Source organism: Copadichromis virginalis, linkage group LG3 (assembly GCF_057382275.1).
Source record: "Copadichromis virginalis isolate Kocher_CV1m ecotype Utaka linkage group LG3, C_Virginalis_male_GT1.1, whole genome shotgun sequence".
NCBI classification, from domain to species: domain Eukaryota; kingdom Metazoa; phylum Chordata; class Actinopteri; order Cichliformes; family Cichlidae; genus Copadichromis; species Copadichromis virginalis.
Genome location: NC_140620.1, coordinates 47,230,783 through 47,242,988, shown reverse-complemented (window position 1 = coordinate 47,242,988; position 12,206 = coordinate 47,230,783). Strand labels below are relative to the sequence as shown.

General features: G+C 40.3%; 1 protein-coding gene across 34 annotated transcripts in view; it reads right to left on the bottom strand.

The window, feature by feature from the left end:
• Positions 1 to 12,206, bottom strand: part of ptprda (protein tyrosine phosphatase receptor type Da) — a 426,095-nt gene that overhangs the window by 210,981 nt on the left and 202,908 nt on the right. For all 34 annotated transcript variants that reach the window (XM_085451392.1, XM_085451404.1, XM_085451395.1 and 31 more), the window contains exon 8: positions 2,043 to 2,090. The gene's annotated coding sequence lies outside the window, so the exon portion shown is untranslated. The remainder of the gene's footprint in view (positions 1 to 2,042; positions 2,091 to 12,206) is intronic.

The following is a 12,206-nucleotide window of genomic DNA, read 5'->3' as shown; positions in this document are numbered from 1 at the left end:
TATATATATTATGGATGTTTGTATATATAAATTGTCTATCTCTCCCTTTAAGTTGAACTTTGACATTCTAAACTCAGACTACAGATGTTAATCAAAGTCAAAACTTAATCCAGGCCTGATAAGATGCTCTATTTAACAGCCTCCTTTTAGCAGGGGGCTCGATCAGGTGAAATGAAGAGGAACTGATTGCTTGTGGTGATTGTGCTGATTACATTTTAAATTTAAAACTTTCCTCCTCGTACATGGTCCTGAACACTTTTCCAGACAATGACATGGCAGACTTAGTAAATGCCAAGGTCCCTGCAATCGCATAGACTGACAGTGAAAAACAACACTTCTATTTCATCTACAGATGTCTTTATATTATTACATTACGAGTGTAAGTATATGTGTTTCTAAAACATTAGTTATGTGCAAATAGCCACTTTCCTACTTGTCCAAATCCTAACCTCTACCATTGGTAAAATGTATAAAATAAGGCCGAATTATTCCCAAAAGATGAAAATGCTGCTATAGTTTCCCAGGGAAAAGCATTTTCCGCAGTATTCTGTTGACGTTTTGCCACAGCAGCAGTAATCATGAGCATGTTTTCAAAGTTTGATAAAACAATCATGTTTTGTGGGAAGGAGAGTTCAGCCGTGCTGACCTTCCTTTCTTCTGACTGCGCCCTGAATTCACAATGATTGAGATCCGTGTTGCAATTCCCCCCCTAGTTAAAACATTATGGATGTTTGTATTACAAGTGTCACATAAATGACATTTGAAAATGTACAGCGCGTGTTGTGGGAAGCGGGTAGAGGCGAGGTTATTCTTTGCCAAGTGCTGAAGTACATAAATGAGTTAATAAAATTACAATTTCAAAATGAGAACAATTAAAATATTGTAACGGATTACAAGCTAAATCTAACAATGCTCGGTGTAGGCACAGCAGGCAGTTGTAAGCATGATCACAAGCTTTACCATCAAACCTCTTACTGTGACAGAAATGGGCGGAGTGACAAATCATTTTACACAATCTTATAATGTTTTCGGAACTTTTGCATCCTGGTAGGTTTAATGTCATGGCAACAGTATCAGTTCCATTCCATGAAAATCAACCAATCATTTTGCATCTTTTGCAAGTCATACTCCAAAAATCTATGTGCTGGCTTGACATCACACATTACAGAGCTGATGGCAAACTTACATGTGACCTTTCTGCATGTGCTACAGCTGTGAAAAGTTAACTGTGAGCAGGAACGTATTCATTTCCAAACACTTGGAGCTAAAGCACAGGGAAACACTGAAATGACTGTATGTATTAGTTTATGTCTCATAAAACAAAGCAGCTCAGGACTTTATGCGTCATGCATAAAAAGCCTTAGCCACATTGTTGGAGAGGGAAAAATATAATTCAATAAAGTCAAGATCTTGATGTCAAATAAATGAATAACTGGGATAAACTATTGCTTCATATTATGCATCACATTAGCATTCAATTTTGTCTACCTGAGCCTGCTCGTGTAGTTAGAGCATGTAAATGCCAAGATTACACACAGGGGTTACAAAATACTGGATTTTAAATTGGTTATCTAAAGTCTCCTATAAGTACAAAACATCAAGAGTGCTTGCAGACACTTTTGCTTGGGAAAATGACAAGCTGAAGGTTACAGCAACTGCTAATCTACAACATTAGCTCCATGAGCAACTTGACGAGAGGCCAAGATTAGCATTTTTTCCCCGTCTGCTGTCTGTTAAGTGTTCTTTTCAAGTCAGTGAAGAACCTCTGTGTATTTTACAGAGTGTATCTCTAAGTATAAATATATTACGTAGAAAAATTCTTAAATGAATACACATAATATAGTCTATCGCATCTATGACAGGAAATCAGTCGTATCAGTGAAAAATATATTTCATATTTATTCAAAATCTTAACTTACCTGTCCCCATCGCCATTAACATACATGCACAAACACATGCATGAGTGACGATAATCAGTCCAAAACCTGATAACGTTAAAGATAAACCCCAAAGGGAAGAGTAAAATCCTTAGAGGGGCCTACCTTGAGGTCGAAGGTGTGAAAGTCATGGAGCATTCTCTCTCCCGAGACCTGTGACAGAGCGGGGGGGGGGAGACGTCAGTCATGATTACGCCTCAGTGCAATTACAGGGCAACTCCCCTGACAGTGATTGATCAATGAGGAACTCCTTTAATGAAGACAAGGACTCAGGGGCTTCCAGGAGCAAATTGGCAAAAGTAAGAAGTGGGAATAGTGTCCCAGATTGCCGAGCCTATAAGAGGATCATCCCGTCTGCAGCAGCAGTTCTTTGGTAGTGGCAGAAGTACAGTATTCACAGGTACATGCCTGACTTTAGCCAGCTGAAAGTAAATTAACTGCATTGATATTTAAAGTTAGATTATGATTGATTCTTGTCAACAATTTCTGTTGTGTAAGAATTTGTGCTGACACTAAGATAGCACAATTTTTGCAGTGTAGTGTTTAAACTATGGAGTACTATGTGGATATTTTGTGATACAGTACAACGTCTAGGATTGAAGGATGATAGTAATACGAGCTTGGAAATGTAACGATGTACTATAAAGAAGTCTGCTGTTAACATGCAAAGATGCATCTTTGAGAAATCATCTCTGTGTTGTCTTTGAATGAAAATGCACATAAAGCTTTTGTGTATATATGTTTAAATGGGCACTTAAATGAAATGAAAATGTTTACCCTTACTGCTAACTCTGAGAGGTGTCCAGAGTTCGCTGATTCTATTCTAAGTTCCTTTACGAACTGCTAAGTTTCAGACAAAGTTGACACAGGGCTATGCCCACTATTATGATGTTGGCTCGCTTTAACTTTAAACAAAGAATGTGCGAAAAGAACTGAACCGTAGTCTAAAATAGCGCAGACAAATCCCTTTCCAAGTGTTGCTATATAAATGTGCGTGTAGTCATATTTAAAGCAGACTTTAATTAGTATAACATGGTTTTAATCTTCAGCCCTGACAAATGGAGCGATCCAATTATTGTGTTATTTGTCATCATCATCATCATGTGTGCCACATTTAACACACACACATAAGTTATCTGAGAGGATAAAACTGTAATAGCCACGTGTGGTCATGGTAAAGATTCACAGGGAGATGCTGACACGGGCTAGAGCAGGGGAGGGAAATTAATTTTCCCAAGGGGAAACATGGGAAACTGGGAATGTTGTTGGGGGCCGCACTAAAAAGCTTGTAAAGACATGGGAAGAGTATTTGCCCACCTCTGGCCCAGAGGAAACCTGACCCCAGATTTAACAGGGGGGTAGTTTAAAGTGCAAAACTAAAAGCTAAGAAAACGTCAGGATGGATACAACCTGACTTTAGAGATTAAGACTCGCAGTAGTATCTAGCCGCACCATGTGTTACCTTCTAAATGAAAGTGGGCTTCAAGCCACAGTGCTTCTGGGTGAGTTTTCTTGGGACAGCTGAAACAAAATTGGAGCTTTGTGCTAAGTCACATCAGCCTTGTGGTCATGGTAGAAAAAAAAACAACTTTTTAAAAAAAAGAAAAGTACACCATCACACATCATAGGGTCGTGTTGCTGCATTAGGCACAGTGTGCTTGAATCTGCAAAGGACACAATAAAATCAAGGTATCCAGGCAGTTGCTGGTCATGGTTTTTCCAACAGCATAATGAGATATAAGATAAAATGAATGAAAACAAGAATAAGTAGAAAACACTGGACCATTCTGAGTCTTGATCCTAATTCTATTGAATATCACTGAGTGATAGCTTCAAAAGAAGGTAAACATGACATTAACCATCTTTAGGCTGATCAACGAGGTAATCTTTCATGTATTTTTTGTTTTGGTTTGATTTTGCATTTGGAAGGACTGGCTTGATGATATTTATTGGGCACATATCAGTAGTCCTGATGCACTTTAGTGCTTTTAACTCTGTTACACAAAACAGGCTGGGCTCAAGGGCCACTTAAACATGACTGCCTCAGTTGGACTGTCAAGAACAGCCTCATTGTTAAAACACCAGAGAACAAGGAAATCAGGCCCTTGAGGCAAAAGCTTCGTATGCCACTGTGTTGAAATTCAGTTCTTGATTTAGACCTGCAACACTGTGTGCAGAAAAGTGGACTGCCTTGTAGTCTGACCTACCATAAGGGAGGACATATTTACTTTGTGTTCTATTCATGCCATGTACACAGGTGAGTAGGGCACTTGTCAAAACCAGACAGCCCTTCAAGCAAAACATCTGAATGACCCTTGAGGCACGTGCACAGATAATCAAAAGGACAGAGAAAGATTAATATGGAGACACATATGTTGATACTGCCAAAGAGGAGAAGTTCATACTGGAAGTTTGGACCTGAGTGGTATTCAAACTGGGAATGTGGGACTGGAGACACTAATTAAGAAGATCCACTTGTGTGGTATTAATAGGTGCATCTGCACTTGACACAGTATTTTAGGAAAACTCAAAGTGATCACACCTACACCTATCCTGAACTCTACAATTCAATTTTATTTAATGACACACATTATTTGTGTTATATGCAAAAAAGAGATAAATAATCCTGCCTCAAAGCTGCTTTTCTGGTAGTTCCCGATACAGCCGATGACTCCAAGACCACAGTTTTCTGTGATGATGCATATGCGCACACAAGAGGACTGAAAGAGATCTAGAATGAACACCAGAAGGCTGAAATTGAATAATTTAGAATTCAATTGCCTAAGAAGAGCTAAAGTTTAGCTACACAGGATCTATGGCAGAGAGGGAAAAATGTGTGTTTCCTGACTAAGTGCGGTTGGCATGTCGCTGCTGGAGGTTTAGGCTTTTGCTAGGCTAAATCTCTCACAAAAAGTGGATGCCAAGCGGGTAGTAGTTCGCATCGAAAATGCCAACTTGTCTGCAAACATTTGTCAAGTGGTAATAAAACTCGAATCACAGAAAACGTTCACTGGGGGGGGGGGGGGGTCACTAATCAGTCTCTAGGTCCGCATTAATCGGACTTAATAAACTTGCCTGCCTCAGCAACTGTCCTCATTGTCCAGGAACCACACGCCAACCGATCGAGAAACACACTTAAATGGGTCCTTGGGCTGGTGTGACTGGGGTCTAATGTGATATCATTTCTTTATTGTTGATGAAGCACAAACATCTGAGTTATTTAAAGCTGGCTGTGCAGCTGTAAGTTCATACTTTAACCAGCTAAGACTATCTAAAGCGGTGGCCCCCAACCCCCGGTCCTTGAGTCGTTTGTTACCGGGCTGTGAAATTTATGATTTTCAGGGTTCGTTATTTTATTATTGTTTTTCTCGTTAACTCTGTTTCCCTGGTTGTTTTCCCATGTGTTATGAATAAATCTTCTTTTTTTTGGTACTGGTACTGGTTTCATTTTGTTGTATTTATCCGCGACACCTTAAAGGCCGGTCCGTGAAAATATTGTCGAACATAAACCAGTACGTGGCACAAAAAAGGTTTGGAACTGCCACCTAACTCTGCTATCATTGAACATTCAGAGTTTAGCATAGCAAAAGTATGAAGCTCAATCACATATGTAATGGAGTTTGTCATCTAGTGCTGTTACCCCTCCCCATCCGGCAGCAAAAAACTATGAGTATATATACTATAACTATAAGCTGGGATATCTTTAGTGTAACAGCTGCTCAGCTCGTAGCAGTTCTAAAACAGTCGGCTTTACTTTTGCTTTATACCGTTTGTCTGAACAACAACAGCTGTATTTTCATTTTACCAGTGTGTGTTGCACTTTGGTTCCCATAGAAACTAAGTCCAGTCACCCACCGATAGCGAGGGTACAACTCTGTGAGTGTCTGTAGAGTGGATGCATTATAATAGATCTGACTGTGTCAGCCGTCTCTGGACATAATTGCCAGTAATCAGTACTTAGGCAGCGTGTTATGCAACATCAGGGCTGCCGTATATAGATCAGTTCTATCTCAAGTGACTTTTTTGAAACTGCGAACATTTAGTGCCATAAAAAAGTGTAGGCAGGACTCCATCACACCAGACTACATACTGTGATCATCGACTCTAAACACACGATTTGTCTGGGGGTTTGCTGTGCACTGTATACACAGTGTACTGTATAATATGGTGTAGCATACTCTAGGTGCTGGAAATACTGTGCCTGAAATCTGAAGACATCTACCTTTACCCAAAAAGGCTGAAAATACAAAGGATTACACCATTTGCTGTAAAAGGTTTCACATTTCTCACACACTTTATTTTGGTAAAGTCACAGAGACTTTGATAGAACAATCAAATTAGTTTGAAACATTCATGAATCTACGAGAAAGGTTGAATGTTTTTTTAAGCTTATTTCTGAATGTGGATTCTTTCAAGTTTAAAGCTATGATGCTATCAGATAATTTAAAACATGACTGAGGCGCAATTAGAACTTGAATAGCATAGATTAAAAGTATTGGGCTTTGACAGCAACGGATTAACTAAATGTGTCAAGATTAAAACAAACTAGCAAGAGTCTGTTTTAAATCTGCTGGTTCTCAATCTATAAAATGTGCTCCACTTAGCGTTTACAGATGATAATTAACTTAATTTATATTCTTATTTATTTTTAGCTTTTGTTTTTGTCATTTAAAATATTGCTGTATAATTTAGACTAACTGGCTATTAGGTGAATGTAACAATTTTATTTTCACAGTTAAATGGGTCCTCAGGAGCTTCAAGAGCTAAAAAGGGCAATCATTTGCCCAGCGGACCTGCTTGCCTCAGCACTTAAAAGGGACACGTTTAAATGTCCAGCTTTCACCTGGGAATGGCCCACAAGGGGTACTCCTGAAGGGGGCTGGTGGGGCTGGGTCGATGCTGAGGTCCCAGAAAATTGCAAAGTCATCCATCACATTAATGAGTCATGTCACTTTATTTATTTAAAAAAGAAGACTTTTTCCATCCCTTGGATGTTCCCCACTATCATGATGCTGCATTTCATCAGTGCAGGCTGGAGTTAATCGAGGCAAAAGCAGGGCAAGACTCAGGCTACAGTAGTGCAGGTAGTCAGCCAAGTGGAGCTGATTACAGCTAAATGTCGCTCACTTGTATTCGAAAAGCAGTAATCCAAGTTTGGCTGAGCTTTTGGGATGCATATGTGGATGTGGGGTAATTTGGACTTGAAATCAGCTCTGGTTATTAGCAGTTGGGCAAGCTTTGGGCCAAAGGCGGCCCATTCATCACACTCGCAGCACTGGTCTGCGCAACCAGTTGTGCCAGATTGAGATCAGGCCAGGAAAAAGTTTGGTTTATGTAGTAAATGTCAGTTGAATAATGTCAGAAATTTTAGGTTATGGGGTTATAGGGGAAAAATACATAATATTTAGACTTTGTTTAAATTCTATATAACAATAGTACCAGAGCAGAAATTACAGTCTGAATTAAAACCCTCCCCCAGAAGATTAGTTGGAGGTTAAAGCGGAGTAGAGAGTTGCAGCCGAAAACTGCACTGCTGTCAGGATATGAGCTACCAAAACCGACAAGTATCAGGTTATAGTACATCAGACAGTGGCTTTATGGTGTGGTAGTTAACACAGCTGCTTACAAGGGAAAGCTTCCTAGTTCAATTTCGCCCCCCAGGGGTTACAAGCTAATGTATTCTTAATGTCGATCCAGAGCCCAGATAAATGATGTCAGGAAGGGCATCTGGTGTAACAAACATGAGGATCCATCCATTGTGGCCTCCCCTTGGGAAATAAGGAGGTAGCTCAAAGTATCTGTGAGGTTACACAACATCAGACCGGACAACGCCGATCAGTTTAGACAGCTTTGAAAGGGTTTGTTATTTAGCAAAAATGAAACAGCTCATGCAAGCACAACTTAACCTACTTCCTTCTTTGGACAGAAAAAAAGAAGAAAATATTGCCTGATATTCAAAAGGTTTTTTCCCCCTCGTCTAGTCTACATGTGCAAAGTTCCAGCTTTGCTTACAGATAGCCGGTATTTTGATATGATCAGCGTCATACAAGATCAACATGCTAGTTCATTTCATGGATACAGTAAGACAGGGATATTCAGCCTACATCTTTTATATTGAAAAGGAGAAGATATGCTTTACAGACATCTTGCTAGCCCACAGCTGAAATTCACAAACCTCAAGTTTACACGTGTCAGTTTGACAACATAATTAGCTTGTTTAGCTAATCACATTTTTGCAGCAATATGCTAGCAACCAAGGCAATCACAAGGAGGTTTTTGCAAACCGGTTTGAGAGAATACATTTTTCCCTAAAGGGTCACTAGGGAAAAATAGGGGTCACTGAATGGTCTCTGAGTTTTTAGCAATCATTTTCCCCAGAGACTGCTATCAGCTTCCAGCAACCTCTTGCAACTGGTTGGAGAGTGCTAATTTTTCCCTCACGACTCGTGGTTGCCAGATAGTCATGGGCTAACCTCTAAGCCTGTACGACTGGGGGATTAATCGCTTGATCCTACACTGTCAGCATGCTTATCACTATGTCATGCGGTTTACATGTGAGCAAAATCTCAATTAAAGATTTTCTGACTCTTTCACAATGTCTGTGTTTTTCCTTTCATTTGCTCTGCTTTCCTTTCTACAATGTTGTTTTAATTACCAAACTCCATTGAATCAGTGAATTCATAGTCTAATTTACTGGTACAAACTACATGTTCATATTTGTGTAACACGTAGTAGCTCTCAATAATCCAAATAATTGTGCATAGTAGCAGCTGGTGAAAGTAACGCATAGAGTTTGCATCCCACGGGTAGAACAGTGGGTTGTAAAAGTTATGGCATTACCACCTGTGAGCAACGTACGCCTTGGCACACTGCTGCCAGAAAAAGCCAAATCCAAAAGTCTTGCAAACACACTCTCTGTAAAGTTCCAGCTACAATATAATGTTTATAATATCACTGGCTTCCTCCCATGCTCCGTTTGCCTCGTGAAAACTCTAACACAGACAGGGTAGGGAGATTTAAATAGCAGTGTGAGGATATTGGAACTATATGACATTTCTCTTTCCTAGGAAATCCAAATCTGTGATATTACCATTTCAGGGCTGAACGGATTTAAAGCACGATAGACTGATATATCTCGGGACAGGGTGAAATAGATGAATCTCAAGTTATTTACCCTTTTTAATTGGAAATGTCTGTCACAGGGCAGCAAGCTGAATCCTATTCCAAACCATTACCTGTCTGCCTTGATTATTTCAAGGTATTTTAAAGAGAGTGAAGTGCTGAGTGTCAAACGTAGCTATTGAATTTATTCCTGTTGGATTTTCTAGGCTTAAAAACACAAGTGCTGAAGAGTAGAAAAGCTCGCAAAAGGTCAAGTTGTTAATCACATCACTACGTTTACTATTCACTGATTCACAGATGACGACTGACAAGATTTTGCTGACAGGAAATCCAAATAGTCTAATTTACTCTGAAGCTTAACTCTTTAGTTTTGACAACCCCTTGGAGTTTTTATTATTAATCCGTCACCAGTTGAGCATCAAACTTTTTTGTCCAACAATCTAGCAAGAAGTGCTATCCCTTAACAGGGGTGCGGGTTTGTTTTTTAATCGACTTAAACGAGCTGTGGTTTCCTTTGAGCAAGCCCGTGGGGCTTTGCTCATAATTGCTCCCCAGGGTCCTGTCAACAGTTTCTACCTGCTCTTGAGCTCTCATTCCAGGGCTGTCATCCTGGCTGTCTGGGCCCGTGAGTGACACTGTGGAATCACAGGATGAGCTCTGTCGAAGAATATCTCTGGCTCCAAAGGAGAACACCACTGGGACACTGCCAGCCCAGCTCATGATGTCACACTGTGACAGCGGCAACTTCTAAGGCTCAAAGCTGTTGGATGTAGACTGCCCAGGGACTGTGAGGGTTATCACAGGGCTGCCTTTGTGTACGTGCACAGAGTACGAGCAGGAAGTTCTCAGTAAAATGAGACTCAAATCCACACAAATGGAAACTGCCAAACATTGTTGTTCTCAAGAACTGTTTTGCTCTAAGTGTGCTCGGACGACAGTTTGACTGCCTCTGCAAAGGAACGGATGTGCAGCAAGCAGTTCAATGATCTCATCTCTTATTCATAAAATACTACAACTCTTGACAGTACCAACATCTCAGTATATGCTACTAAAAAATATACAAATTACAGCAAGAGCTGCAACAACAGTCACTCTAGTGTGCAGGAAAAAAATACTGTAGCTGACAAAAATCCTGATTTAAGCACTAGTAGTAACATGTTTTCTTTTTCTTGTCTTTTTTTTTTTTTTACCTCTCAGGCAGCTGAAAATGTGTTTTGACTCTGACAGAACTAAAAGCAACACTTTTGTTTGAGTCATCTCTCCATGCAAACATGGATTGCGATTGGGCTTTGGCTGCATGTCCACAGTCTCCAACAGCAGCATATAAAGGCTCATTTGCACCATCTGCAGTAGAGGTGACAGGGGCAGCTCCACTGCCAAGGAGCTATTAAAAAACAGCAGAAGTACAGCTGCCACAGTCTACCTGCTCCTCTGTTTTGCCCTCTATGGATTTTTGTTCTTGGTTCAATTGCTCTTTGGGCAGCTTTTGAAGGGCAATGGTGAAGACAGAGACAATGTCACAGCAGGGATCAGCACTTGTTCTGTAATGTAGTGAGATACACATGGCGACAGGAGGTTGTGGAAAAGGTCTGCTTCACACAAGTGTGTCTGCATTTGGCTCCGGTGTTGTAGGTATAGCTGATTGGGCAGTATGAACAGGAAGAATATAGCGTTTAGCTAGCATTTTAGCTAGCATTGTGGTTAGCTAGCATTGTGGTTAGAAAAATCTCAGTAACTAAGGGATTGCTTGTCATGAAATTTTGTACAGGCATCCATTGGTCTCAAGAAGATAATTTCTGAGACTTTGGTTGTCTTTAGGATTTGTCAATAAAATGCCTAAATAGCTATCCCATTGAAATTTATAGCAGCTTTTAGCTAGCATTTTAGCTAGCATTGTGGTTAGAAAAACCTCAGTAACTAAGGGATGGCTTGTCATGAAATTTTAGACAGGCATCCACTAGTCTCAGGAGGATGATTTCTGAGACTTTTGTTGTCTTCAGGCTTTGTCAATAAAATGCCTTAATAGCTATCCCATGAATCGCATCGAAATTTACATCCACACTAACACTTTAACAACTTGATGATCCAGTTGGCACTAACTATATTAGTTTAATATTACATTTTTGACCAAATGGCTCCAAAGAAAAAAAACAGCACTTCAGTCATTACTAATATTAGCATTTTATAACAGTGACGCAAAGCGGTTATTTGCCTAAGTACTGTGTTGCATCACAATGCCGTTAGCATGACTCATATTCTTGTATTAGATTCTGTGTCAATGCTAAATTTCTGCCACATCTTTAGTTTGTTTAAACTCTGAACATCGGCGTCAAAGAAGAGACGAATATGTGCTTCAGCCTGCAGATGAACAGCTAGACAGCTGCAGGCAAATGTTAGTGTGACGTGCTTCTTTGTAAACTGCTGATGAAGTGAGGGGATTCCACTTTGACGGTAATTTAAGCACAGACATTTGAAGACAAGGCTATTCCACAAGGGTTGATTTTGTCCCTTCACATTTCTGTCAGGACCTCCCGCTTCCAGAAACTTCTTAACAAAGTTAGCGATCATCGGTGCAATCTGTCATGCTTTTGACGGTTTGATTGTTTCTGTGTTTTCACATGCAGAGGAGCGGAGAGGAAAAGAGAGCTTCATGTGTTGCTCAAGGTCCTTTTAGATACTCCCCATCCCACATCTCCCTGCACAATTAATTTTATCTTTGGGGTATTATCAAGAGGAAGCCTGGCAAAGCAGCATGACAGAAAAACGGTCCAGAACCCCAAGGCCCAGGGTGGGAATTAATCTGTTTGACAAGATCTCTCACAAACGATTTGCCTGGCTTTCCTTCAGTTGGATGTTGCCACTACCCTGCATATCTGAGGAGGTGAAGAATAAGCCTGTTCTAAACGCAACGCAGACTGAAATGAGTTTAAAACAGGGAAGTGAGCGGTGGCAGGGTGATGCTGATGTGTTGGCTCGACAGGTGTTACAGCAACCTTTATGGTATGCCTGTTAAGTGAGCATTAGCATTGTTCAGATCAACCATGCGTTCAAAATAACGAATTCCCATCGTGGCAGGCTGACATTGGCATTATTTTCGGAAACAAAAGCTTACTTTAGTCCTAAATCAAAACCCCCCAAAATCGGTTT